This window comes from Triturus cristatus, chromosome 3_1 (assembly GCF_964204655.1).
Source record: "Triturus cristatus chromosome 3_1, aTriCri1.1, whole genome shotgun sequence".
Taxonomy (NCBI): domain Eukaryota; kingdom Metazoa; phylum Chordata; class Amphibia; order Caudata; family Salamandridae; genus Triturus; species Triturus cristatus.
In genome coordinates, this window is record NC_140583.1 from 145,918,950 (window position 1) to 145,943,949 (window position 25,000).

The 25,000-nt window shown below is 48.5% G+C and overlaps 1 protein-coding gene across 2 annotated transcripts in view; it reads left to right on the plus strand.

Annotated features, from left to right (window-relative positions):
- Positions 1 to 25,000, plus strand: part of SLC6A5 (solute carrier family 6 member 5) — a 284,699-nt gene that overhangs the window by 222,884 nt on the left and 36,815 nt on the right. The window lies entirely within an intron of this gene.

The following is a 25,000-nucleotide window of genomic DNA, read 5'->3' on the forward strand; positions in this document are numbered from 1 at the left end:
TCCACAGGCCATGTCCTGCTAAACTCAGCCTCATGAATGCATATTCATGTTTAGAGATGTGGAGTGTGACCACTTGCAGCGAAGTGGTCCTGAACCGGCAAGGGAGCGTTGCAGTCTTTACTGCAGCCTGACCAGTGATATAAATGGAAATATAGAATTGCTTCATGCTGAAAAATAGGTTGTGAAGTTTAATGATCCACTGTAGGTTCATTTGGAAGTACAATGCGAGCATTTACTTTCAACTTCATAGATATCTGGAGTCTGGTTAGCAATTTGAGGAAGAGGATGTAGTACTCAATTGTGTGTTGCTGTGTAGATATGCGCTAGTTTTGCTTCAATATCGCAGATGTGGGGATGAGTAGTACTCTTTCATGAGAGATACAAGTGTAATGCACATGTGTGTTTTTGGTGCAATGTTGGGGAAGTGTAGTACCCTGTCATTAGAAGTTGATGGGGTAGTGCCCCGTGCTGTGCTATGTTCGAAGAGCAGTAGCCTGTCATGAGCAGTTGAATGGGGAAGTACCCGATGGTGTGCTAAGGTGGTGTCTCTATTGTTAGAAGTTGCATAGCTGACTACTCTATGGGTGTGATGTGGGAGAAGACAAGTACCATGTGGTGGGAGGTTTGAAGGGGAATGGAGAGAAAATGTTGGGTAATGTATCACCCTTAGTGTTGTGGATGATTTACACAAATTTCACCTGAGTGTGCTCTGGTAGTAGTTGTATTTCTATACAGATGGGAAAACTTGACTGGTGATTGGTGCTGGAGACAGAGTGCATTTGTGATTGTTTTTTGGTGTGTTATTTATTTTTGCATGTAATGGAGTTGGTCAGTGTTGTTGAAATTGAAGAGTTTGATGTAGGTCTTGTGTGTTATAGGTCTTCAGTCAATTGTTGTATTGCTAAACTGCTCTAGTGTTTGATTGTGTTTTTGCGTTAATAATTTTTCAGTAAGCGTCTACTGGGGGCTGTCATCATTGTGGTTCAAAGACGTCCTACTTTTTTCTGATGCAGTTTCCAGAGAGCATACTCGGTGCAGACTAAGTGATTTCTTCATCCTGGCTCTTAGTCATGTTGGTCTAGTGTGACTGAGTATTGGACATGTTAGAGTCTGAGGCTGCACATTTATGTGCAAGTGTGTGGCAGACTGACTTGTCCTTCTTATGTTGTGTTTGCTGCTTGCAAAAGATGGAGAAAGTGTGAGGGCTGGTTGTGTATTTGTCACCTGATAGTTTAGTAATGTGATGTGAAAGTCTAGTATCTTTGTATATGAGTGTTGTTGTGGGAAAAGGTTTTGAGTTGAAGACTGGTCAAAGTTAAGGTGATGATGGTAAAACTTGACATTTTTGTTTTGTGTGTGCCTTGAATGTGTAGACTTAGGGAGAACGGGGAAATCCTAAGTTAAAGGTAGCCGGTGGGTTCCATGCCCTGTCTGTCGCATGACTTAGCATCCATGTCTACATGTCTTGCTTGTATAAATATTTAATGGTGTCATTGTAGGCATGCAGACATGTGAGATCACAAGACTTGCATGTCTTGAACCATTACGTAATGGTAGTCGAAACGTATTTGTCTCCTTTCTTTGTTTGACATAAGATTTGGGGAGTCTAATGTTTTGAACAGTCCAAGAGTTTATGTGACTGCTATCTGTTCTGTTTTTGTGACTACTGGGGAGTTTAAAAGATTGTATGAGAAACCGGGTTGTTGGTTGACTGGGATGTTAGCTCAGGTCAAGCAACAGCCACAATCCCTGTCAGGGTGATCTACAAAAGTCACTAAATGTACCTGTACTTATCCCAGGGTAGCTTGGCCCAAGAAGCAGTCAGGCTTAATATAAGGCAATGTGTAAAGTATTTATGCAGTAATAAAGTGGAAGCAGAAGAAATGTCCCACATCAATTTAGAAAAATAAAGCAATTTTTTAATGATTTATTTGCCACCAAAACAGGAAAAATTCAATCAGTATATCCCGAGTTATTATTTGTAACTTTTTTAAAGTAAAAACTAGTACCTAAAAGGTCTAAGAGGCAACCACAGGCATCTAGCCTTGCGAAACATTTGTCTGACCGCGATGGAGCACAGGTCAGATACCAGAAGTGGATTGGGCAAGCTCGGCGCATCCCTTCGGAATTAGAAGACATTTTGGGCAAGGTCCTCATTGGGGAGCTTCTGGATGAAGTCACAGTGAAGATTTCTATGTTCTGGCTTAGCCACATTTTCTTTTTAACTAAAAAATCTCCAGCAGGACGAGTCGGGAGGCTGTACCAGATGAGAGTTCCAGGGGGTCGGATACCTCTTTGGCGACAGACCACTGAACAGAATTTGCTGCTGCAGAGAAGAATGAAACGTGATCTGCTTCAAAGTCAGGCGAACCAGCGAATCACCTTGTGTGAATAGACGAGCAGGTTGGTCTCAGCCTACTCTTGGTTCTTTGACCAGTTTTTTGCCCAAACATGTTTAAGTCCCTAGTTTTGGATTTTGCCAATCTGGGCACCTTTAAAACCACAACCAAGGGTCCAGGGGTACTGCATGGGGGGTCAAAGACTCACTCAGGCTGGATCCAAGTGCGGGTTCAAGATGGTGAGAGCTTTTTGTGTCCCTGTGGCTCTGAACAGAAGGACAGCAAAGTAGCCTTTGGAATCACTCTGCTAGCCCTGAGTTAAGGTGAAGAAGCAGGGCTCAAGTAGCAGTGCAGGCCTCTGAGGGTTCGAAAAAGGCTCCAGGCCACAAAGCTGTCCCTCCAGGTGCAGTAAAGCAGTCTTGTGGAGTACACAGCAGGCCACAGCAGCAGGCAGTCATCTGAGAGGCTGTACGCATGTCCAGAAAGTAAACTGAAGAGTGGGTCTGAGGACCCTATTTTACGCCTGATGCCTTCTTTGAAATAGGAGATGTTTCCAGAGGTTTCCATTGGAAGTTCTTGGGATTTCTTAACTCCCCTGCCCTGGCTCCAAGCTGGCTGCAGGGACAATGCAGTGGTAACAACCCCTTTGTGTGAAGACAGAGCACATCCTATTTAGTTGCAAGCGTGGTGTATGCCCTGCTCTGCCCCTCATCGTGCCCATACAGGCAAATCTAATCCTTCAATTGGGTGATTATCTGGGATCAGTTCACAAAGTCTAACTGCCAACTACACCCAGTCAAGTGACCAATGACAGGCTGCAGGCACCAAATGGAAAAGAACAGGAAAAACCCAACTTTGTAGAAGTTTAATTTTCAAAATTGTATTGTAAAATTTGACTTTACTATTAAAGATGATTTTTAATTTCAATTTCATAGAAAACAAGCACAAAATGCTTACCTATTCCCAATCAAAAGTTAGTACTTATGCAATTTAATAGGGTAAACCAATCTTATCCTATTGGATAGGTAAGCCTCACATTAGTAAAAAACAAATGTAGGAGTTTTTCACTACCAGCACATGTCAAACTTAAAAGTACATGTCCAACCTTTAATTACAAGGCACTCTGACCTACCTTTGGGGTGGCACATAGGAACTAAAATTGGAGTTTAAGGCTTAGCAAGGAGGTTAAAATTGCCAAGTCGAATTGGCAGTTTGAAACTGCATGCAGGCTACAATGGCAGGCCTGGAAGTGTTTGAAGGGGCTACTTAAATTGGTGCCACAATAAGTACTGCAGGCCCACTAGTAGCATTTAGTTTACAGACCCTGGGTATATGGTATACTACTCTACTAGAAACTTATAAAAATGCCAATCTGGTATAAGCCAATGTTACAATGTTTAAAGGGGAAAGCACTTTGTTACGTTAGGATGTCTTGTAGAGCACACAGTTGCCCCAGCAAAGGGGCGTCCCGGCGCTAATAGCAATAAAAGCAGCTGACAGCGAGAAAACCTTTCATGACAAAAGAAAAAAAACACAATGGGTTCTTACAAGCCACAGAGGCAAACAGAAGGGCGTGGACTACAAAAAACCTAAAGAGAAGGAAAAAGATGTGTCTTCAGTGCTTTTACGAAATGCCAGATAATTATCCATACTCCGGATATGTACAGGGAGGGCATTCCAAAGTTTAGCTGCCGGTGTGCGAAAGGAGCACCCCCAGGTGCGAGCGCTCCTGACCCGGGGGACAACTACCAGGTGTTGACCTACCAAATGAAGATGGCAAGTGGGAGTGTAGTAGGAAAGCAGGCACGCTAGAATGCCTGGGGCAGGGGAATTCAGGATCCTAAAAGCAAAACAGGGACTTGAGCTCCACCCGTCTCGCCACCGGTAGCCATTGTAGCTGGCGAATGGCACTGGAGGTGGAGCAGCGTCTAGACATGCCGAGAAGAGTTCTGGCGGCTACATTTTGTACTCTTTGCAGTCTCAAAATCTCTGTCTTGTTGGTCCCCAAGTAAAGTGAGCTGGCATAATCCAGTCTCGATAGCACAGATGCTTGAATGATCATCTGTCGGATGGAAGGGTAAAAAAAAAACATCAGTTTTGAGCCCGTGAAGAATACCAAAGCATGTTGCCACCACCTTCTTAGTTTGGGTTTGGAAACTGTTGGACTTGGCCCTTCTGGCAGGTTCACCCCTGAACTTTTTTGATTTTTACTGGTGACTTGGTGTGGTGATTGTTTGGTTTCTGCGCACTTTCCCTGTGTCCCAGGGTAAAGTGCGTGCCTGCTCTGAGTGCATGTGGTGAGATAGGCCTGCCCTCCCATAGGAATGCATGGGGAATGTATGTGTCCCTAGTAGTTCCTGATGCGTGGGGTGTGCAGGCCCGAGTTTGGTATGTGCGGACTCGTGGGAGTGAATGCTGCGCGATGATGTGTGCGGCGTGCATGTACCTAGTGTGGAAGTGCCACTTCTAGAAGTGGGCACTTCTGTGTGCAGTGTGTCTGTCGCGTGATTGGCTGGTCATGTCATGTGACGGGCTAGGGATTCCCCAGTGTCAGGATGAGTCACCCAGTGGTGAATGGGGAGATCAGCAGCTAGATGGGTGGGAGGAGTCCACCTGGGTCCTGAATAGGACAGGGTTTTCCAAACACAATGCTGGCCCCGCCCCCTGTGGTGCGACTGACGACCCTAGCCCTTCCAGTGAATAGAGTGAGGGGCTGAGCACATCAAGGGTGCTCCCCAACCAGCTGCGACTGGTTTTCCCCCTCACCCTGACCCCAGAACAAAGGGTTTGCATGTATAAAAATGGGGCTGTGTCCCCACAGAAACTGTTCTCTGCCAGGATCCTACCTGAGGGGGGCTGCTGCTGCTGCTGGACCGGAGGACCGCCACTTGGACTACCTCCCTGCCTGGAGGCCCAGTGAGCTGGCTCTGGGTCCAGCCTTGCCCCCACCCCTGCCTTGCTGTGTGCAGGGGAGACTTTTTTTTTGCTGGACTTTATTACCCTTCTTAAAGCGCTGGGAGCGCTTTATTTGCAGCCCTAAGCGCCTGGGAGCGCTTTTATTTGACTGGGAGCGCTTTGTTTAGGACACCAGCATAGGGGAGCGCCTTCCGGTGTGCCTCGCTGAAGCCTCCAGTGCCTGAAAGTGCTGGAATTGCCTTCGGCGCAGAGAGCGCCTATTTCTGTGCTCTTGGCGCCAGGAGCGCTTTGTTTCTGATGGCGGGTGCCCACCCCGCTTAGTTGATTATTCCTGTGCCCTAGCGGGTGCCCACCCCGCCAGGAACTTGCCGCTTGTTTCTGCCCTTGGATACTTGAAATCCGAAGACGGGAGCCCACCCCGTGCTTCGGAGAGAGCCGTGTTGAATTCACCGCCGGCAGCCCGAGGGTTCGCTGACGTCACCTCCCTGCCGCGCTGGGATTGGTCCAGCGGCAGGGAGCATCACCCATGTGACCGGGGCCGTAGCGAGGAAGGAAGCGACGCTCTGGTTCACGGACCCAGGCGGGAGCCTACCCCGCGCTGGGACGAGCGGTGGAACAAGTCCCTCGGTGCCTAGGAGAGTGGTGCCGGCGTCCGGAGGCTTCCTGAGTGGGACTCCACCCCCAGCACTGCCGGTGACCGAGACCAGCGCCTCCAGCCGGGTGAGTGGGGCTCTGGCCGGGAGGGTGCACAAGGCAGCCGAGGGGGTTGCTGAGCGCTGGTGCGCTCCAACCAGGTTCCCCCGAGTAAGGCTCCAACGAGGCGCCTGGTATTCCTTCAGAGTCCGGTGTGACTCCAACGTCGGGGGCATTTCTGTCGCACCCAGAGCGGCCCCGGAAGGCAGCGGGTCGCTCCCACGAACAGGGGCAATTTGTTCAGAGCCGTGAAGGCTCCAACGAGCGGCAGATATTGTTCAGAGCCTAGAGGGCTCCAACGTTACCGGGGCATTGCTTACGTGCCCGAGTGGCCCCAGATGGCAGCGGGCCACTCCCACCTTGCCCCACAGAGTTGTTTGGAGCCTGCGAGGCTCTAGGGGGCATTTTGCGTGGTTAGAGCCCAGGCGAGGCTCCAACCCCCCCGCCAGATTTGTTTAACAAGGCACAGTGGTGCCACAGCATTTCCCCAGTTGCCCAGCACTTAGTGGGCAACTGCAACGTTTAGGTTGTGGCCTCGGTGTTCTGGCTTGCGCAGCCTGCGCCGGCGCGCCCTGACTTTTCTGGACGCAGGGCGTCCTTGCCCCTACAAGGCCAGTTGGCCCAGGGACTGCCACAGTAGTGGCTAATGTGAGTTTTGGCGCCATTGTACCTTTTCTGCACCTCTGAATGTGTTTATGCGTCATGTGCTTTGCTTTACACCTCTGAATGTTATGCATCATGTGTTTATGTGCTTAGACCCCTACAGGTAGAGTGATACTTAGGTGGTTGTTTTCTCCTTAGTACAGGTGGCACTAGTAAGGTCCTAGTTCCCTGCGTGATATTCCTAAAGGTGGTTAGGGTTGCGTAGGTGGTACGTTCTGATACCAGTAGTTACTGGTTGTGTGCTACATGTTCTATTTTTAGTGCTACAGTGATTGTATGTGCTATGTTCTAAAATATTATTCCTACGTTCTAAGTGCTATTCCTACAAAGTGCTAATTCCTGACAGTGGTCCATGTGGCCCTGTCCCATGTATATATAATCCCTTGTAAATTCTGCCCGTGCCTGTTGGCACATTGTAAAGTGTGTGTTTTTATCTAATGTGTTGTGTATAATACAAAGGTTATTTTTATATAATACCTTGTGTGGAGTTCCCTTTGTGGTGGGCCTTGGGTGTTGTTGCTGGGTGCGCGCGCAAACGCTTTACACATCGCCTCAGGGATAAGCCTGTCTGCTCGTGCCAAGCTACCAAGGGGGTGAGCAGGGGTTATCTTTGGCGTGTAACTCCCCAGCCCTGACTAGAGTGGTGGTTTCTGTCTGGCTTTGGCGCAAGCCCTAGCCAACCAGAAATCCCATTTCTAACATTGGTGATCAGCGGTGGGATTTGGACTTGCGTTTGCGCTGTACCGCAGCGGCAACTGGCCACACTACAAAACTCTGCATTTAGATAAATCACATGGTATAGGGATTATTGTTTTAAAATTGTTTTTAATTGTCATTTCTTTGGAAATGTGTTTTTGTGCACTGTGAGTTAGGTGTCCCTAGCTCGGGAGGGTAGATCATCCCCCTTAGTGCATTGTGTTTTCTGGATTCACCAGAGGGTGGGATCCAGTGGTGGCAGCGTAATAGTGTCCTGTACATTTGTCCCCCGCCCTGCGCCCAGAGTTGGTACCTGTGTCACGTGGTGGTCAGGTTGAGGAATCAGGGGTGGTAGAAACTGCCTTACCAGTCCGAGGGGAGGGTTGTGTGTGGATGAGTGGTGAGTGGCACTAGGCAAGTGAGTGTGAGTTCTCTGGGTTAGAGAGCTTGCTGAATCTTTTTGTGAAGTGTGTACTCCTGTTAAGCTCAGACCCCTAGGTTCCCTGTGTGATCTTTTCTCTAGAACGTCTGCCAGAATGGAGCCTGCTTTTGATCTCAGTGATCTAGTTTATTACAGTATGCAGGAGTTGGAAAGGTTCTGTAGAGAGAGAAACATAGGGGTGAGCGAGTCAGACACGGTGTACGAATTGAGGAACTACATGATTGGATGGCAAGCAGATGAATGGGAACGTGAGCGCAGTGAGGAAGAAAGGGCCCGGGCCTCACACCTGGAGGGTGGTGGGTCCGTGGGGAGCCCTGAAGATTTAGAAGAAGATGACAGTACCTGGACTCCAGTAGAGAGTGAGGACCCCGTAGGTAGGGAGTCCCTTGCTGGGTCCAGCGTAGGAGATAGCGCCTCATCCCTTTCCTTGTCCCCTGAGTATAGTGGTAGTTTTCTGGATTCCCCAGTGAGGGTGGAGTCCAGGGGGGGCAGCGATATAAAGTGCAGTACAGAGAGTCCCAGTCCCCCGAGTGTGGTACCTTGTTCCCGAGAGGAGGAATGTAGGTTGAAGTTCAGGGGCAGTAAGAAGCTGTCTCACCAGTCTTGGGAGGAGGCTGTGGAGGAATGTCATGATGCACTGGTGGACTGGTTGGTGTTTAACCCGGAGCAGGATTTGGATGGAGTACTAAATATGATTATCAAGGAGCAGATGCTCAGTAGTTGTTCTCCAGGGTTGCGCCAACACCTGTTGAGGTATAACTCTTTTTGTCCATTTGAACTTGCAGAGGAAGCAGAGCGCTGGGAAAGGGCCAGAGGTTCTCTAGTGTCATTAGTGAGTGATTCCAACAATAGTGGGTCAGAGATCCTCCAGCCCAGCGTGGTGGAGGAGGCTCAGTGTAGCCCAGCTAGGTCCCAGGATAGCGAGGAGGGTGTAGGGGCTCGCTGCCTGGCTCAGTGGAACAGGAGTGAGGGGGTGACCGAGGGTCCCCAGACGCCCGAAACCCTGCCTCAGGACTTGGATGGTTTCATGAGGGAACACCAAGTTGGGGACCTAGGCTGTCCTGTTAGTCCACTTGAGGAAGATCTCTTAGTGAGTGGAGGACCTGGGGCACCTGTAACCAGGGCTCCTGTGGTTCTGGAGTCTGGCGGTACCGCTCCGGTAGGGAGGGTACAGGAGTCCAGCGTGAGTGATTGGGGGATGAGTTCCCCAGTGGAAGAGCCGGTGGGTCAGGGACTTCCCAGTTGGGCTAGGTTCCCGTGTAGTGACCAGGGTGACACCACTTCTGTTCTGGGGGATCTCCGCGCACTGTCAGGTGGACAGGGGACGGGAGATCAGCGCCAGACAGACAGTCGCTCGACATATGTGTCATTTGATAGCCTCAGGGGGATGGAGTGGAGATCCCCAGAAGTCCTGGAGTGCCAGGCAATTATTCCACCAAAGGTTCTAGGCCGGAGGTTGGAAGGCCAGGTTCGGGATCAGCCTGACCTGAAGGGTGGGACGTCTGTAATCAGCGTCCCGACCAGTTCTTCTTCCAGAGGTACCGCCCCAGTTGGTAGGGAGCAGGGTTCTGGAAGGGGGTGCAGAGGGTGGGAGAGCCCACCTCTGCCCCCGGTACAACCTGAGGGGTTAAACCCTGGGTTGGAATGGCGTTCTAGGTGTACCCCTCGCCAGAGGAGGAGGAACCCTAGGAGAAGAGGTAGGGGGAGGAGAGCCTTCCCTGAGACTCCTGGTCCGCCTGAGGGTGTAGACCCTAGGCTGGAGAACCAGTGGCAGTCTAGTCCTGTCTTTCAGAGAGGAAGAGTGGAGAATGGCCGCTATGTGCCAGGGGTTACTACCCCCCACTCTGTGGTTAGGCAAAGACCAGTGGCACCTGGGTGGCCTAGGGCCTGGTCTTGGCCGCGGACAACTTGGGAGTACCAGTGGGGTAGCCCAGTTGGTCCAGACAGTGGTGTTAGAAAGAATTCCATGGGTTCACCGTGGCGTAGAACCGGAGGGTGTCCCTGCAGTTGCGGGCCCGCGTCCGTGTTCTATCGCCCCAAGCAGGGAAGTCCATCACGGTGGTGATTGGGCTGCCCTGCGTTTTGGCTGGAAGGGGGTTGTGTTGGACTTGGCCCTTCTGGCAGGTTCACCCCTGAACTTTTTTGATTTTTACTGGTGACTTGGTGTGGTGATTGTTTGGTTTCTGCGCACTTTCCCTGTGTCCCAGGGTAAAGTGCGTGCCTGCTCTGAGTGCATGTGGTGAGATAGGCCTGCCCTCCCATAGGAATGCATGGGGAATGTATGTGTCCCTAGTAGTTCCTGATGCGTGGGGTGTGCAGGCCCGAGTTTGGTATGTGCGGACTCGTGGGAGTGAATGCTGCGCGATGATGTGTGCGGCGTGCATGTACCTAGTGTGGAAGTGCCACTTCTAGAAGTGGGCACTTCTGTGTGCAGTGTGTCTGTCGCGTGATTGGCTGGTCATGTCATGTGACGGGCTAGGGATTCCCCAGTGTCAGGATGAGTCACCCAGTGGTGAATGGGGAGATCAGCAGCTAGATGGGTGGGAGGAGTCCACCTGGGTCCTGAATAGGACAGGGTTTTCCAAACACAATGCTGGCCCCGCCCCCTGTGGTGCGACTGACGACCCTAGCCCTTCCAGTGAATAGAGTGAGGGGCTGAGCACATCAAGGGTGCTCCCCAACCAGCTGCGACTGGTTTTCCCCCTCACCCTGACCCCAGAACAAAGGGTTTGCATGTATAAAAATGGGGCTGTGTCCCCACAGAAACTGTTCTCTGCCAGGATCCTACCTGAGGGGGGCTGCTGCTGCTGCTGGACCGGAGGACCGCCACTTGGACTACCTCCCTGCCTGGAGGCCCAGTGAGCTGGCTCTGGGTCCAGCCTTGCCCCCACCCCTGCCTTGCTGTGTGCAGGGGAGACTTTTTTTTTGCTGGACTTTATTACCCTTCTTAAAGCGCTGGGAGCGCTTTATTTGCAGCCCTAAGCGCCTGGGAGCGCTTTTATTTGACTGGGAGCGCTTTGTTTAGGACACCAGCATAGGGGAGCGCCTTCCGGTGTGCCTCGCTGAAGCCTCCAGTGCCTGAAAGTGCTGGAATTGCCTTCGGCGCAGAGAGCGCCTATTTCTGTGCTCTTGGCGCCAGGAGCGCTTTGTTTCTGATGGCGGGTGCCCACCCCGCTTAGTTGATTATTCCTGTGCCCTAGCGGGTGCCCACCCCGCCAGGAACTTGCCGCTTGTTTCTGCCCTTGGATACTTGAAATCCGAAGACGGGAGCCCACCCCGTGCTTCGGAGAGAGCCGTGTTGAATTCACCGCCGGCAGCCCGAGGGTTCGCTGACGTCACCTCCCTGCCGCGCTGGGATTGGTCCAGCGGCAGGGAGCATCACCCATGTGACCGGGGCCGTAGCGAGGAAGGAAGCGACGCTCTGGTTCACGGACCCAGGCGGGAGCCTACCCCGCGCTGGGACGAGCGGTGGAACAAGTCCCTCGGTGCCTAGGAGAGTGGTGCCGGCGTCCGGAGGCTTCCTGAGTGGGACTCCACCCCCAGCACTGCCGGTGACCGAGACCAGCGCCTCCAGCCGGGTGAGTGGGGCTCTGGCCGGGAGGGTGCACAAGGCAGCCGAGGGGGTTGCTGAGCGCTGGTGCGCTCCAACCAGGTTCCCCCGAGTAAGGCTCCAACGAGGCGCCTGGTATTCCTTCAGAGTCCGGTGTGACTCCAACGTCGGGGGCATTTCTGTCGCACCCAGAGCGGCCCCGGAAGGCAGCGGGTCGCTCCCACGAACAGGGGCAATTTGTTCAGAGCCGTGAAGGCTCCAACGAGCGGCAGATATTGTTCAGAGCCTAGAGGGCTCCAACGTTACCGGGGCATTGCTTACGTGCCCGAGTGGCCCCAGATGGCAGCGGGCCACTCCCACCTTGCCCCACAGAGTTGTTTGGAGCCTGCGAGGCTCTAGGGGGCATTTTGCGTGGTTAGAGCCCAGGCGAGGCTCCAACCCCCCCGCCAGATTTGTTTAACAAGGCACAGTGGTGCCACAGCATTTCCCCAGTTGCCCAGCACTTAGTGGGCAACTGCAACGTTTAGGTTGTGGCCTCGGTGTTCTGGCTTGCGCAGCCTGCGCCGGCGCGCCCTGACTTTTCTGGACGCAGGGCGTCCTTGCCCCTACAAGGCCAGTTGGCCCAGGGACTGCCACAGTAGTGGCTAATGTGAGTTTTGGCGCCATTGTACCTTTTCTGCACCTCTGAATGTGTTTATGCGTCATGTGCTTTGCTTTACACCTCTGAATGTTATGCATCATGTGTTTATGTGCTTAGACCCCTACAGGTAGAGTGATACTTAGGTGGTTGTTTTCTCCTTAGTACAGGTGGCACTAGTAAGGTCCTAGTTCCCTGCGTGATATTCCTAAAGGTGGTTAGGGTTGCGTAGGTGGTACGTTCTGATACCAGTAGTTACTGGTTGTGTGCTACATGTTCTATTTTTAGTGCTACAGTGATTGTATGTGCTATGTTCTAAAATATTATTCCTACGTTCTAAGTGCTATTCCTACAAAGTGCTAATTCCTGACAGTGGTCCATGTGGCCCTGTCCCATGTATATATAATCCCTTGTAAATTCTGCCCGTGCCTGTTGGCACATTGTAAAGTGTGTGTTTTTATCTAATGTGTTGTGTATAATACAAAGGTTATTTTTATATAATACCTTGTGTGGAGTTCCCTTTGTGGTGGGCCTTGGGTGTTGTTGCTGGGTGCGCGCGCAAACGCTTTACACATCGCCTCAGGGATAAGCCTGTCTGCTCGTGCCAAGCTACCAAGGGGGTGAGCAGGGGTTATCTTTGGCGTGTAACTCCCCAGCCCTGACTAGAGTGGTGGTTTCTGTCTGGCTTTGGCGCAAGCCCTAGCCAACCAGAAATCCCATTTCTAACAGAAACTAAGAGCCAAATCGATCCAAACACCTAGGTTTTTCACTACCTGTTTGGTGGCGGGTGCACGGCCAAGGGTGGTGAGCCACCACTGTTCGCTCCAAAGCTGAAGATCTTTCCCTACCAACAAGACCTCAGACTTGCTGGCATTAAGCTGGAGACAGTTGGCAGTCATCCACCCTACAATGTCCGCATGACCGCTCTGAAACTTAGCAGCATCAATCAGACAGTCATCGGAGAGGGCGACTACTAATTGTGTATCATCAGCATATGATACAATAGTCAGCCCTCTACTCTAGGCAACCGCAGCTAGAGGCTGAACATACAGGTTGAAAAGCGTTGGGCTTAGCGCAGAGCCCTGCGACACCCCATGTTTGATGGAATGGACCCTGGAGGTGAAGGGGGGGTGCTGACACCTGGAAAGCCTTATCCGAAAGGAAAGAGGTGAACCAGTTCAGGAAGAGGCCCACGATGCCAGCTTCCTTCAACCTCCGTATCAATATCTGGTGAGAGACAGTATCAAATGCGGCACTGAGATCCAATAGGATCAGTGCCGAGGTACGTCCCTCATCCAGTGCTGCTCTCAGATGTTCAGTCACAGCTAGAAGGGCAGATTCCGAACTAAGGCCCGGGCGGAAGCCGCACTGGGAGGAGTCAAGTATATTATTCTCCTCCAGAAAGTTTAACAGGATGCTGCACCTCCTGAGGCTTGAGCCGGAAGACTGCAGGCTGTTGCTGGCGCTGTAACATTGTATTTTTCCTTGCTGCTGCTATTAGAGGTATTGTTGCTGCTGATTTTTAAATAATTTTGTATGTGTTATTATTGTTTGTTTTTAATCCTGGGGCAGGAACCCTCTAAAGAACTCACGTTTTACTTGGGCTTTTAAGCCCGTTGATTCGACTTTGTACTTTCAGGCGATCCCGGGGGCACTCATTGTGGGGGCAGGGCCGCCATCTTGCGGGGAATTGCGGTCAGCGGCCAGTCTTTCTGGCCCTGACGCTATTTAGTGTCTCATGGCGCAAGCGCGCAGCGCTGCACCTTCTGAGGCTTGAGCCGGGAGACTGCAGGCTGTTGCTCGCGCTGTAACATTGTATTTTTCCTTGCTGCTGCTATTAGAGGTATTGTTGCTGCTGATTTTTAAATAATTGTGTATTTGTTATTATTGTTTGTTTTTAATCCTGGGGCAGGAACCCTCTAAAGAACTCACGTTTTACTTGGGCTTTTAAGCCCGTTGATTCGACTTTGTACTTTCAGGCGATCCCGGGTGCACTCATTGTGGGGGCGGGGCCGCCATCTAGCGGGGAATTGCGGTCAGCGGTCCAGTCTTTCTGGCCCTGACGCTATTTAGTGTCTCATGGCGCGAGCGCGCAGCGCTGCACCTCCTGAGGCTTGAGCAGGGAGACTGCAGGCTGTTGCTCGCGCTGTAACATTGTATTTTTCCTTGCTGCTGCTATTAGAGGTATTGTTGCTGCTGATTTTTAAATAATTGTGTATTTGTTATTATTGTTTGTTTTTAATCCTGGGGCAGGAACCCTCTAAAGAACTCACGTTTTAGTTGGGATCTTAAGCCCGTTGATTCGACTTTGTGCTTTCAGGCGATCCCGGGGGCACTCATTGTGGGGGCGGGCCGCCATCTTGCGGGGAATTGCGGTCAGCGGTCCAGTCTTTCTGGCCCTGACGCTATTTAGTGTCTCATGGCGCGAGCGCGCAGCGCTGCACCTCCTGAGGCTTGAGCAGGGAGACTGCAGGCTGTTGCTTGCGCTGTAACATTGTATTTTTCCTTGCTGCTGCTATTAGAGGTATTGTTGCTGCTGATTTTTAAATAATTGTGTATTTGTTATTATTGTTTGTTTTTAATCCTGGGGCAGGAACCCTCTAAAGAACTCACGTTTTAGTTGGGATCTTAAGCCCGTTGATTCGACTTTGTGCTTTCAGGCGATCCCGGGGGCACTCATTGTGGGGGCGGGCCGCCATCTTGCGGGGAATTGCGGTCAGCGGTCCTGTCTTTCTGGCCCTGACGCTATTTAGTGTCTCATGGCGCGAGCGTGTCGCGGGCGCGCAGAAGGCGTGCCTAAGGCAAGCCCGTCTGCGCCCGTCCGCGCTCGGATTGTGTTCTGCGCCAAAACCCCTGGTCAAGTGACCATAGGCAAGCCGCCTTCCCTTACATACTCCAGTGAGCAGTTATTGGCATTGAATAGGTGTAAAAGGAAACCAGGCTGTGTTTGTCTTGCGCTTGGTACAGAGCCGGGACCCATAGTGAGTTCCTGTTATGTGTGTCAAGCGACTTTGCCAGGATTGGGGCATTCAAATCTCTCTAGGGGGAAATTGGAGAAGATTCCTAATAACAAGAAGGCTGAATCTGTGCTAAATTGTCTATTGATGAATGCACGCTCACTAGTGAAACATAGTGTTGAGTGTGCAACCCTAATAGAGGATGGTAATATTAAACTAGCTTTCATAACAGAAACGTGGACAGATGAGGCGTCTGGACCAGACCAAGTGAAAGCGACACCACTCGGATTCATATGTCACACAGCAAATAGACCTTCCAAGAAAGGAGGAGGACTGGCAGTAATTTATCACAGCTGAATCAAAGCGACTTTTGATATAATCTCTAATATCTCATATGAAGCACTGTCCTTCTCTCTCAGCCTCTCTCATCATCATATGTTTAGGGGTATCCTAGTGTATAGACCACCAGGTCCTAGGAACCTGTTTTTATCTGGGATGGGTTCGCTGTTAGAGGAGGGCATGAGCTTTGACTCACACATGATATTGGGAGATTTTAATTTTCACCTGGAGGCAGACGCTGGCAAAGACATGGCAAACCTCTTAGATTTAATGAGTAGTGCCGAGCTAAAACAACTAGTGAAGGGACCCACTTATTTGGCAAGGCACACATTGGATGGGATTTTTTCAAATCACTCATACCTTCCGGTCACAGATGTGCTCCCCTTAGCATGGTCGGATCATGCGGCCATTATATTCGAGCTGACCATCCAGGAAAACCAGGGTAGGGATTTTTCCTCTAGGAAATATAAGGAAATTAGAGCCTGGAATAAGGTAGGAGGGAGAGAACTCACAGAGCTTCTACTCTCAACGCAGGGAAATTGGCCCCCGGAGGTGGAGGAAGCTTCCTCCGCGTACACAGCTTGGGTAGAAGACGCCTGCTACATTCTAGCCCCTAAGAAAGTAATCGCTCCCAAAAGGGCACAGCCCACGGCCCCATGGTATTCTCAGGAACTAAGGGCACAAAAACTGAAATGCAAACAGTTGTAACGGTCTTGGAGGAAGGAGTACCGTCCAGCTGAAAGAGCAATATATAAACAAGGCCTCCTATGTTATAAACAGATGCTATTCGAAACCAAGCATGAGTTCTTTGCTGGACAAATTAATCTAGCCAGTAATTCTCCAAAGGAACTAATTAAAGTAGTTACTAGGTTGGCACATCCACAGCCTGCAACTATTATAACCAGTCAGGAATTTTGCGAAGAAATTGCAACTTTTTTTCAGGCTAAGTTGGAAGCTATCTTTAGCACCTTTAAGGACCATGTTGGCAGCGAATCAGGAGATTTAACACATGGCCATAAATCAGGGCCAGTGTTAAAGATTATTATGGATAGATTTCCATCAATATCCTACTCAGACACACTCAAGCTTCTCTTATCTGCCAAATCAGGCTCACCCTATGACCCTTGCCCAGTAGCAGTAGCAAAACTGGCCTCTAAACCTATAGCTTTGACACTTACGCCTCTATTCAACGCTATGTTTTCCGAAGGGCTTTTTCCTAAATAGTGGAAAACTGCAACGGTCCTGCCACTGTTAAAAAAGCCTAGTTTGGATATTAAAGATCCAAACAGCTTCTGCCCCATCTCACCCCTCCCTTTGCCCTCCAAATTGGTTGAGAAATACATGAATACTAAACTGAGCGCTTATTTATGTGAAGCCAAGGTCTTAGACCCCACCCAATTTGAGTTTAGGGAAGGGCACAGTACCGAAACAGCCCTTCTTAAATCCACGGAAGAGATCAGGAGAGTGTTGGATCAGGGAGGAAAGGCTGTACTGATCCTGCTTGATCTCTCCGTAGCCTTCGATACGGTCCACCATGGAGTACTGATGGACCGTTTGTTGGCTTGCGGAGTGTAGGACAAAGCCTGGACTCTCCTTAAATCCTTCCTCTCGGACAGACGCCAGACAGTCTCGTTGGGTGAGTTTGTCTCCAAGCCTTTTTCTCTTCCATGTGGGGTCCCTCAGGGGTTTTGATATTTATGTATCCTCTCTGACTCCTTTAATTGAGTCTTTCGGCTTTTACCTAACATCATATGCCGATGATACTCAAATTGTGGTTTCGCTCCAACCAGGGCAGGAGAAGGCAACTGGTGAGAGGCTTCATGATTGTATGGGAGCAGTGGGAGGCTGGATGACGCAAAACTGTTTAAAGCCGATTGCTAGTAAAACAGAAGTAATCCTGTTTGGGAATAATGTCAATTTCTGGACCCCTAGCTGGTGGCCAAAGTCTATGGGGACTCTACCAATACCCTCCAGGAAAGTTAAAAACCTGGGTGTGGTATTGGATGAACATCTTGACATGCGTGATCAAGTGAATGCTGTGGTCTCTGCCACTTCTTATATTCTCAGGACGCACAGTGGTAACTGCCTTGATTATGTCAAGACTAGACTACTGTAACAGTCTTTATTTAAATATGCAGGAGCGCAGCTTACAAAAACTTCAGATGCTCCAGAATTCAGCAGCTAGGCTGCTTACTGGAACCTCGAAATTCGCGTCAATTTCGAGCTCAATTAAAAAATGTCATTGGTTGCCTGTAAAAAAGTGAATACTTTTTAAAACTCTTTGCTTAGTCTTCCGAGCTCTCCAGGACACAGGTCCATTTAATCTGAAACAACAATTCCAGTGGTATGTGCCCAGAAGATCTTTACGCTCGTCAGGAGCAAAATTAACAGTAGTACCGACCATAAAAAGAGCCATATGGGGAGGCAGAAGCTTTTCCGCTGGGGCAGCTAAGGCCTGGAATGAGCTCCCTTTTGGTTTGAGAAATTCTAAGGATTTACTTGCATTCAGGAAAGCGCTGAAAACATGGCTGTTTTAAACTTTTCTGTCCGGAACTGTGAGTTAGGAGGACTGCAGCAAGCGCCAGGACACCTTAGGGTAACCGAGCACTGTATAAGTTTTATTAACATAACATAACAATTAATATAGGCTTCAGAGATCTTAGAAGCTCAAGGCAGCAGGGAGATAGAGCAAAAGTTCTCCGGTTTAGCTGGATCGAGAGTGGGTTTCTTTAATAAAGGCATTACCCTAGCCTGCTTCCATGTCCTGGGAACCGTAGCCATAGACAAGGACATGTTAATAACCTGGCCCAGAGGTGTGAGAAGCACAGGTAGCAGTCTCATAAGATGGTCAGGGTTCATGGGGTCAGCCGGGGAGCCACATTTAACCTTCCTGCATAGTGCACGTAGTGCATCCTCAGTAATTGGCAGGAAGGTGGCCAGTATATGGGCAGAGGGGGGTGGACCGGCAACGTCAGAGCCCATAGCCACACTTAAGCACTGGTTTGCAGTGGTAAAGTGTACAGAGTCCTAATGCTAACAAAACAAATTCAGAAAAAATGGGAGGGGTGAAGGCAAAAGGTTTGGGGGTGACCTTGCAGATAAGGCCAAGTCCAACAAGTTGGTATTGGGTGAATGTGTAACTGACTGATGTTCGTGGATTAGCTGGTTTTCCTCAAAGTATGCTTGAATTTTGACCGAAAACTATTAAGTCGGAGGATGTGAATGCTCACATGAGGTGCAGGTGGTTTTCAACATACTACATTTAATTATTACTAGCTTTACCGTGAACTTTTAGGAGCAGGTGGCTTTTTTACATTTATTCCTTCATCAGTCAAAAGGAGTTTTAAGATGACAGGCACAGTAGGAATCTACCAACCTGGTGGTAGGTGTGAGGAGAGAAGTAAGAGGTAGGATCAATAATAAACAAAGCCTTCAAACTTTTTATGTTATAACCATCTTCACATCTTGGAAGAATTCTACCTTAGCATCTAACTTTAGTATTGAAGAGCAGGGATATAGCTTTAAAGTTCACACTTGTGCACTATACTGACCATTACAGGTACCATTCCAGAATTATAGGCCATAGCTGAAGGTGTACGATATAAGAACATACCCCCCGTTGAATGTGGATGCTAAAGTATTGCCGAAGGCCCTGGCAACCAGACTACAGGGAGTCATTTCATCGATTGTGCATCCTGACCAGTCAGGAACTAGGCTACCTCCAATGCTTATATGGAGTACCGCACTTGACGGAGTCTCAGACAGATGATCTAACGGTCCTAATGACCCTCAATGCCAGAATGGCATTCGATTCGGTTGAATGGAACTACATGTTTGCTGTGTTAGAGAGGCTGTAGTTCGGGCCGAGGTTTTGAACTATGGAGAGGTGCTCGCCAGGGCTGCCTTCTCTCCCCCATGTTATTTGTTGTCCAAGTTGGTGATCTTACTGCTCTCAGGAGCGAACCCCTCTTGCCTCATGACTGTTCTGCTCCGATTTCCTCAGAAGAGTTCCGGTACCTGGGGATAACAAAAAATTCCTCAAAAGAAATATCCTCCCCCAGTTGGAGAGACTACTAGGAGATGTGACTTAGTGGGGCAGTTTACTGCTAATGCTCATGGACATAGCAGGTTTTACAAAATGATGAGTCTGCCATGATTCTTGTATGTCATACAAAATACGCCCTAAAGAATCCTACCTGTGATGTTTAAAAAAATAAACCGGGGGGTCCGTCAGTTAATATGGCAGAGAGCCCTATAATCGTGCTGGTTAAACTGAAAAGAGGGGTCTACTATGGGGCGGCTGACAGTCCTGGTCAGTTTAAAATATTACTGGGCCTCACCACTCCTAGTGATCAATGAGTGGGTCTTCACAGACCACCAAAACCCTGCATAAAGGGTAGACAGAGCGGCGATGGGACGAGGGGGATATGAGGATTTCCTCAGCCACCCCCTCCTCATGAGTCTGCATGACACTGTGAGCTATGGGAGGAGAGAGGGGCAAAGCGTGCTGTGTTCTCTCTTCCACTCTGCCTCTCTACTCTGTATGCTTCACATATCCTGGAGCGGAAAGGGAGAGTCAGAGGCCGCCTATAGGAACATTGAAATGTTGACAGCAGCATGCCCACACCAGTGTCTGTACCCAATGGCTGCTCATCTGTCTGCACTGGAACTCTCAACGTCCAGTGCTCTGCATCATCTTAGATCTACCACTGGGATTGAAATAAAGAAAAGGATTTTTACTACAAGTATCTGTGTCCGGCTCTAGATACCACCCTAAGTAGGCGGAGACCTGGGATGCGTGCGCCTGAAGACACAGAGATAGGTTAGTTGCACCATTTTTATCAGATGTTTTTCTTCCTTTGAGTGAACTTGATGGGCTCCGGAAAATTCACAAAGAATCCTGTGTGGTTGCTATTTTGTGTTATGGGCAAAAAAGACCTGGAGGGAATCATTTGGTGGCAAATTTGTGACCGGCAAGTAGGTGAAGATGGAGTAAGTCTAGTAAATGAGGCCTATATCTTGATGTAGCAGCTTCAGCATCCGGGCGACGAGCCAGCTATAGAAAAGCCAGAAATGGTCTTCAGCAGGCAGGGCTGTAGTTGAATCAACGTGTTCTCAAATACAGTTTACATCCAGAACTACAGAAACTTAGTTGAATGGGTTTGTGTTTTTGTCTGCGCCAATGATAAGCAGGGACGGTTGTGATGATGGACATGTGAGTGTGTCTCATTGAATAGATAGGCTTCTGGAATAGACAGCTGCAGTGTGTAGGCCTGCTTAATGTTATTCTGAGTATCAGGAAAGAGGTTTGTGAGGAGTCTGTAGGTGTGGGGCTACACAGGTAGAAGGAGGTCAGGGGCATATTCCTATGCCATTTTTTATTTAAGTCATTGTTTTTTAAGAACACAGGGGCATATCTATAAACCCCTATCACCACGGGAACGTCACCTTTTGTGATGTTCCCGTGGCGATATGGGGCCTTGCCACTTAATGTGGCTTACCGTTGCCTTGTACATAGGGCACCCTTTCACGCTATGGTTCACGCATAAAGCAGCGCACATGAAACTGACAGAATTGCATTTTAGGATTGTTTATGTGCAGGAAGGGACACCTTCCTACACATAACCAATCCTCCCCTGCACTCAGACACCCTTGCACTCTGGTGCAAGGGAGCCTAAGTTTTCGCTAAGTTGTTAAACTTAGTGCCATCGCAGGGGGAAACGCAAGGCTGCACCACATTCTTGTAAATATGGTGCAGCCTTGCATTTCCGAAGTTGCCCAGGAGGCTAACGACACGCTCCACCACTTCATTGAACATATCCCCCACAGTGTTGTACCTCACAACACCTTAGTCGGGGTGGGAGCTGTCTCTGCTTTTTCTCTTCAGGGCAGGTACTATGGTTATACTTTTGAACTTCCCCAGTATAAATGACCAGGTGGCACTGTCAGAAGAAACCTGTCCCTGTGGTGGTCATTCTGCTCAATCCAAATGCACTTTGTGCTTTTTTGTATGTATTTTAGATCGTATTTTAAATTATTGAGTAAGCCGATCTTAAAATCTCGAGGTTTTAGGAAGTGTAGGGATGCACTGCTTTACCTTCCTCTTTTAGTTTTACATGACATTTCCTACGGGGTTAGTGCTTTCTTAAAGGCTGCTGTAAGGTCCAGAACAATGGAATGTGGTTTTTAGGGTCAAGTGCGGGGGTCACTGTTATTTGTTCGCTCTGTTTGTTAATTTTATGTACCTTTTGTGATATTTGTTTGCTCTGTTTGCTTATGGTATGTATCTTTTTTGGCTATTTCTGAGCGGAATAAAGCAAGTATTGAATTGAAATGATGTTATTATTTATTTGTTAAGTCGATTTGCTGCTTATGGTTATCTGCTCTGAAAGCTAATAACATCGGGGTATATCAGCAACAACTGGCGATAATTATCGCTAAGCGCACTGAACGCTAGGATAATTATCGCCGGCTAACGTGGATTTTTATCGCTGAATAGCGTGCTAATAGCAACACTTATCTCAAAAGCGATAAAAATCCTAGCGCTAACTGCCAAACGTGAGATTATCGCTGGAAACGAAGTTTGGCGTTAGCTTGATGATAGGGCCTCACATACTTAGCCATGATATCCATCTTCCATAGGATATCATGGCTAAGTCAGTCCTGAAGCAGGCGGAAGGAAAGTAGCGATAACAGGGGTTATCGCTACTTTTCTTGCCGCTATGCTTCTGAGCGTGGGGCTTGATGATAGGAGAAATGTCGCTTAGCGACATCTCTCCAGTCGTGTCAGGTCAGGAACGCCCACTTTGCATGTCATTAGAGATGCAAAGCTGGGCGTTAAGAATCCGGGCGCTAATGCAAGGTTTCACGCGAAAGCGTGACCTTGCTAATTAGGCGATAAAATTATCACCGCTTTTCTCCCGAAAACGGATGCAAAAGCGGTGATAATTTTATATCGCCTCATTGCTGATATGCCCCATCATTATTTCTCAAATGTTTTATGGTGTAAGGTTGCGTCTCATCTGTGCTGTTGTGTAGGTCGTAAAAACCCACCATTCATGCTGTGTGTTAACTAGAGTGGTCACCCCAGGTCTAGAATAATGTGAATGAGACATGAGATTGGTTCAAGGCAATCTTCGTTGCCTGCACCTGGTGGAGAGTTGTGAGTTTCTGCGTTGCTGTAGTGTCTGGAGAGGTTGGGTAAAAAAAGTGTAATAGATGAATGCTGAGTTACTTCCTGAGTGGACTGGAATTACATTTTCTTCCTGTTTTCTGAGAGGCATCCTGGGGTCATAGTACTTACCACCCCAACCTGGGAGTCGGTAATGGATTAATGGCTTATGACCGGAATTACGGTGTTAAACCATTGATAGATCAGGGTAGAAATCGCAATTGGAAAGAACACCAACAACACGCTCCTTTCAAATAACTGTTCGTATTTCGTATCATTTCTCGTTTTGGAAATACTTTTACGAATTGGTACAAGTTTAAATATAAAATGTATTTTTAATTGCCCCAAATCCTCTGATTTAGTGAATCGGAGGGTTTGCGACTGTTAAAATGTTTTGCTTAGCAGGCCCATAACTTCTGTATTTGTTTCAGGGGTGATTTTGTTTCTCTTCTTGCAATCCAAACAGTGGCCACCAGATGGCAACATTTACAAATGATGATCGTGCTTCACTTACAGTTCTCCGCCTGCTGCTAGAAAGAAACTGACATTTTCAGTTCCAGGAATCCTGCCATTGAAACTAGAAATTCCTCAGAATTTATATTAGAGCTCTGCTTTAATACCCAAGGGCAACCTGAACTCCAAATAGATTTTCGCTCTCTTCAGGCAACGTTTGATCCCACCCACCCTGATGCTGAACAATCCAATCTCTTATTTATGACTTTACAAAATTATCATACAAATAATAATTTGTTGGATTACAGAATTAATTTTGGGAAAATTTATTAGTGTAACCGTAAATCAGGCATAAAGACATGCACATTGTGAAATAATACTGTTGGTATCACTAGAAAGATTCTTGTCAAAGGCAGAGAGAAACAGAAGACCTAATGAAAAGTCAAATTCAGTCATACTCAGACAGATCCACAAATTTGCAAGTAATAACCATTTAAAATCATTATCTGGAATTTGCTGCATACGTATGCCTGGTGGAAATCATCGAATCCTGCCTCGATTTTACTATTTGGTGGATTGACAAGTACTTTCCTAACCATAAGTACTCGGGGGCATATTATTAAGGACGGCGTTAAAAATGATCGCCGGTTTAGCGGCAGAAAACTGCCGCTAAAGCGGCGATATTGGGCTTGATAATATGCCCTTGTGAATTCCCATAGAAGCCCATGTTCACACCGGAACATGGGCTTCTATGGGAATTCACAAGGGCATATTATCAAGCCCAATATCGCCGCTTTAGCTGCAGTTTTCTGCCGCTAAACCGGCGATAATTTTAACGCCGTCCTTGATAATATGCCCCCCGGATTTACACATAGTGAAGTGAAACCCTGCCACGGATCCAGCCCTGCTTTGGTTACGTTGAACATCCCCTGCTCAAACCATTACTAGAACAATTGGCAAACAATGTGCATTATTCAGTGGTGGTAAACCATTTTTCCAAAGTATCTGTATTTACTATCGCTGGCTAAAAGTGAGGGACTCAGGGTTTAGCCGCCTACAAGCAGATAGGAAAATATGCTTAGGCTAAACCAACACTGAGCAACGGCAAACCCAGCTTTTTGGCCAGGACATCAAATATTTTATCTTCCTAATGGTGAAACTATTTATTTTAATAATTTACAAAGATATGAAGTATTTCTGCTATCTTCTTGCACTGACACACTGGTTGCTGCCCAGCACGAATTCAGGCATGCTTGTACAAGAATGCTCGCATTACGGGCAGGGTTGTTTTGTTCGGGAAGAGATAACTTTGCATAACAAGCCAAAGAGGCCTTTTCCTCTTTCTATGCGTAATGTATTCTGCAACAGCAAATAATGAGGAGAAAAAAGATTTTTCTCTTTTGCTAAGCCATCCTGTGTGATACCTGGAATTGCGTCAATTCCATGGGTTGATGCACAGGAACGCCCATACTCCACCCAGTGCATGCCGCCTAGCTTGAAATATAACGCAACGCAGCTCAAGCCACTGCGTTGCGTTTCTTTAAAAAGCCATGCAAAGCAGCGCAAAGGGCCTCGTGTGGGTTTGTAAATCTTACTGAAGCCTTTGTGTATTCCTTGCACCCGGGCCATAGTATTTAAGGTATTACGGCAAATGTACTGTTATGTGGGGATTAACTCAAAGAAACTAAGGGACATATTAACAATAAAATGGCGCAGCTTGGCACCGCTAGCAATTTTGTTTCGCTGAGCTGCGTCATTTCAAAAACGCACCTCCTGTGCTCTCCCCGGTGCACAAACAGCAGCCATGCGCCAAAGCAGTCCCCCTTGCGCTACCGTTGCTGGGATCTGACACCTTCCTTAAACAAAACAATCATTAATAGCATTTTGCAGAATGCAGCACACATAGAAAGAGCAAAAAACAAGGAGAAATAAAAGTATTTCTCCTCGTTGCGCCACTTTAACGCCTCCCATGGAGAGACTCAGATTTATAAATCCTTGTAAATCTGGGGCAGTGCCAAAAAGCCATAGGTGTTGCGTGGGAACACCAACAACAACACCCGTGACACACCCCTCTGGCGCAGAGTACTGCGTGATAGAGGGCCATATTTACAAGGCAGTGTAAAGCCACTCAAAGTGGCTTTGTG